Source organism: Sprattus sprattus (assembly GCF_963457725.1).
Source record: "Sprattus sprattus genome assembly, chromosome: 18".
NCBI lineage: Eukaryota > Metazoa > Chordata > Actinopteri > Clupeiformes > Clupeidae > Sprattus > Sprattus sprattus.
Genome location: NC_137916.1, coordinates 27080306 through 27085305, shown reverse-complemented (window position 1 = coordinate 27085305; position 5000 = coordinate 27080306). Strand labels below are relative to the sequence as shown.

Below are 5000 nucleotides of genomic sequence, written 5' to 3'. Positions count from 1 at the left end.
CACACACACACACACACACACACACACACACACACACCTCCTCCTCTCCGCCAGCCGGATGATGGATGAAGGGCAGGAGAGATGAGTCCTGTGTGTGTTCTCTTTGTGTGTGTGTGTGTGTGTGTGTGTGTGTGTGTGTGTGTGTGTGTGTGTGTGTGTGTGTGTGTTCTCTTTGTGTGTGTGTGTGTGTGTGTGTGTGTGTTCTCTTTGTGTGTGTGTGTGTGTGTGTGTGTGTGTTCTCTTTGTGTGTGTGTGTGTGTGTGTGTGTGTGTTCTCTTTGTGTGTGTGTGTGTGTGTGTGTGTGTGTTCTCTTTGTGTGTGTGTGTGTGTGTGTGTGTGTGTTCTCTTTGTGTGCTCTTGAGGAGGTGAGGGAAGGTTGTGACCTTCAGTGTCTCGTACTGGATCACTGTTCTCCTGTGTGAGGTGTCTATCCCCCTCTCTCTCTGTCTTTCTGTCTCTCTATCTGTCTATCCCTCCCTCTCTGTCTTTCTCTCTGTCTATCTGTCTATCCCTCCTGCTCTGTCTCTCTATCTGTCTATCCCTCCCTCTCTGTCTCTCTATCTGTCTATCCCTCCCTCTCTGTCTCTCTATCTGTCTATCCCTCCCTCTCTGTCTCTCTATCTGTCTATCCCTCCCTCTCTGTCTTTCTGTCTGTCTATCCCTCCATCTCTGTCTCTCTATCTGTCTATCCCTCCCTCTCTGTCTCTCTATCTGTCTATCCCTCCCTCTCTGTCTCTCTATCTGTCTATCCCTCCCTCTCTGTCTCTCTATCTGTCTATCCCTCCCTCTCTGTCTTTCTGTCTGTCCCCATCTCTGCCTTTCTTTATTAGAGGATGAAGAATTACATTTTTCTCTTGAATGTGGTGTTGTATTGCGCAGTGAAATGTTTTTTGCTCTGAAGAACCGAACTTACTTGACTTTTTTATATGTAGTGTTTTATATTAAAAATAAAAAAACTTCTTCAATGCTCTGTGCTCTCTCTTCTCTGTCCCTCTCTTCTCTCTCCCTCTCTACCTTTTTTCTCTTCTCTTCTCTGTCCCTCACCTCTCTATCTCTCTCTACCTTTCTTTCTCTTCTCTGTCCCTCACCTCTCCATCTCTCTGAAAGCTTATGCTGTAAATGAAAGCTTGTGCTGTCCTCCGGCAAAATCCTCGGATGCCCACGCTTGGTTCAAGTTAGCTTGTTCAGAATAACAGACTTGTGGAAGACGGCTTAGCGAAAGAATGTGTTTATTCAATCATAGGCCACGATCAGCTCCATACAACACAAGCATGCACAAGGCACGTCTGCATGTTGAGGAGTCGGTCTCCTTGCTTCTTCTTCTTCTCATTACAAAAAGGTTGTGATTCTTATAGTATGGAATTAACATGTAAACAATACCGAAATGAAAGTAGGAAGTATGACCTAATTTGGTCTGACTCAATTAGGTCTCAATTAATTAAGTGTCTGTCTGGGGTCCTGGCAACCATTGATCTCCAGCTGTTCCTTCCTTCCTGACCCTGGACAATAGCTATTTGATGTCTCAGGGGCCAAATGGTTGGGGAACAGGCCTGCACCCGTCTGTGAGGCCTTAGATGCATATTGACAGAATGGACCTTGCTGTGATTGCATATGACTGAAATCTATGTAATCTAACAACCCCACCCTTTGATCATCAAATATTCTTACATCATGATCACAATAAAAAATGATAAACAAATAACAAAGAAAAATGTAAACAAACACATATATCTCCATAGTGTAGTGGCTAATCATTAGTGTAGTGGTTATTCGTGGTGTTTGTTTTCTAATATGGGTACCAAGTCCCTTATCTTACAGATGAAAGCGAAAAACCTTCTTCGGGAAAATTCTTTCATGATTCTACGATTTATGTAGCAATCCTTACCCCTCGGCAAGCTGCAAGTGGCGACTAGGTACCATCCTTGTTATTCATATGCGATTAAATCTGTGATGTAGTATCGATGGGATCCTTCTTAATGTGGGCTATGTGTGGCGGTCTTGTAGTCATCCTGACAATAATACACTTAGAAAATCTGATCACTGCATAAACGCTCAAAATGGGAACAATAAACATAAAGACATAATCGTCCGAATGATTCCATAGTAGTCTCCCCATGAACCTACCCACCCCAACCAGGTTGCGGTTTCAAACGCTTTACATTTGTGTAAATGTCCTGTATGTATGTGGAAATATTCTTATGTAAGTACAGCACTCCTGCTCCAGTCCGGGGGTAAATGTGAATAGGCATGTTTCTCACAAACGAACATACTCCCATTCATAGCCACCTTGACGTCCGTCTCTTGGTGGCTATCCTATGAGGAGGAGACGTCTGGGGTGAAGATCCATCATAGTCAGGATGATAATTTCCATCCACTCGATGCACTTTGGCGACGTCACTCTCATGTTGCCAGCTGATGTCGTCAAATCAGCTGCTCTGGGTTATGAATTAACAGGTGAAAGCAAAAAATCCCCTTAATTTGTTTGAGTCAAATTATTTCACAGTCCTGCTTTTGCACAGCGACCCATGCATTCCACATGCTGTGAGTGGCGACTATATGCATCTCTGGTCCATCAGTTTCTGATGTCAGGCTTTGAATGTTGTGTCGTCACTGCTGTCCAACGGGTGAGGTCAATCTGGACAACGGTGATGGCTTGGTCAGTGCAGCGGTTCAATGGTCCCTGCGTTCCAGTTCCCCTCATGCTGCACCTTGGACTTGTTCTGAAATACAAACAGAGAAAACAGCGGCAGTATCACATATTCCAAGAATGTGGCATCTCATTCATATGACCAGAACAAACAAACTTTAAAAAAAAACACAACATTGAACATTTAAACTGCCTTAATACTAGGGATCTGACCTTTATCATTAACCCCTATCTCATAGTCATGTCCATACAAGTCATCATCTAAATTCCCATCCAATCATCATATCATTGCTAAAAGTAATGTTATGATTAACACAAAAGTGCATGACTTGAGGTTAGCCGTAATCATGTTTTTTCCTTGCACTCCACCAGAGAGGGTTGTTCTGGGGCCATGCATTATGTGCTGTGGGTGGCATCAGTTCTCCCTGTACAGTGACTGCAGCAGAACAAAGTGTACCTACTTTGAGTGGTCTTTCACACTTCAAAGTATGTTCCCCATCAAGTGGCTCTGGATACCTCCTTACCACTCTGGCTCTCTGGACTGCTCTCGTCAATGTTGTACCGTGCTGACTCTCGTCATTGCAAATATCCAGGTGGTTAAGGGCTCGTTTCTGATAATTATTGACCATGCTTTCATCATCTCTGTTGTTATAGTTAAAATGAGAAGCATGTCTGCCTCTGCCCTGAGACCTGCATTCTCTAGCCCAATGGCCATAATTCTTACACTTACGGCATACATCATGTGATTTTCTTCCCAACCTACATCTAGATGTCCTAGTTCTGATGCTTCTAGGGTCACCTTGATTACCAAATTTCTCATTTCTAAACATGCACTCTGGATCTGTGTGTGTGCCATGGATGCAGACCCTTCTGATCTTTTGTTCTGTGTCACGTTCCATTCGCCTTGCTACACTAATAAGCATCTCAAAGGTGAACGTTGTGTCTTCCCAGCCGGGTGTGGTCAACTTCACAATACTTCTGAGCTCAGGGACAGTATTATGCAAGAAATTTGCCTTCAAGGCACCGTTGTTATTGGTCATAACATTCTCCTCTGTCATCCCGCTCATGCCTGAATGTCTTAAAAATGCTTCAGCAAATCTTTGGGCAAAATCATCCACCGCTTCATTAGCCATCTGTCTACAACCAGATATTTTCCCCCAATCTGTAGTCGCATTGGTAGCCTCCTGAATCCACTCACGGACTGCCTTCCAGCCATTAACTAGGTTCTGTTGATCCTCTCCTAATCCAACATCAACATCTCGCTTCACCTTGTCAGCCTCAGTGTTGTTTAACACAGTGCATAAAAGTGAAACGCCGTCATATGGGTGCAACTGATAAATCTTTTGCAACCGAGTAATCTTGGACCAAATATCCATCCCTGCTTTACGCGGATGTTGCAGATCTTTCGACCATTCGTCAATATCTTGCGGCTTTGCAGATTTATAAGAGTGCAGTACATTTCCACCAGTATATCTGGATGTCAAAGGTCTCAATTTGGCCAAGCCATCATTAACACCTGAGTCATTCATGTCCTTTGACCCACAATTAGCAATTAGCATTGGCATCGTTTCAAAAGCCTCTCGTCTCTCCCTGGGTTCTTTCAGGCTTGCTATGTCTGCCTCGTTCTTAGCCTGTCTTGCTGTTAATGTCTTCACATCATCTGCAATTGCTCGAACTATGCTGCGCCATTCTAGCTCAGTCTTTTCATGTTTCACTTTAGCCAATTCACCTTCAAGTGATGATACCTTATCTCTCTCAATCTTCAGAATTCTGTCTGATTCAATTTTTTCTTGTGCCCTCTGACGGCGCATTAACTGATCTAAGGTAACGAGAGAAAGTTTGATGTTATCCTTCTCGTGCAACAGCTTTTCAAAACTGCGTCTGATGTCATCAAGTGGCCAAAAACCATGGTCGGGCAGAATGTTGTATTGCAGCTCAATCTTTCTCTCAGTCTCATTCAACTTGAGATGACTATTTAAAAAACTCTGTATTGTCTTAATCATGGTATTCTCGTCAAACTCACGCACTGCCAAAACGCCCATCTCCATAATAGGAACGCTTTTGGCCTGGCTGAAACTTCTCATGAACATCTTTGATTTTTAACAGCAAAACAAGCGCGTTTCGCTTCCAGCACTGTAATGCTCCCTCTTAAAACTTCAAACGGATGTTACAAAAAATGCATTTAACAAAAGTAAAACTATGCAACTGGACTTTTGACCAAATCTCTAATAAACCAAATAAACAGAAGTTCTTCACTTCAGCGAGCTCATAGGCTCTCGGACAACGGCCAGCTTGAACTACCAGTTTGAATTCCTTTGACGGCAATTCAAAAACACAACGCTATGAAAATTAC

The 5000-nt window shown here is 43.3% G+C and overlaps 1 protein-coding gene across 1 annotated transcript in view; it reads left to right on the top strand.

The window, feature by feature from the left end:
* Positions 1-5000, top strand: part of cacna1ha (calcium channel, voltage-dependent, T type, alpha 1H subunit a) — a 118170-nt gene that overhangs the window by 47041 nt on the left and 66129 nt on the right. The gene's annotated exons all lie outside the window — the stretch shown is intronic.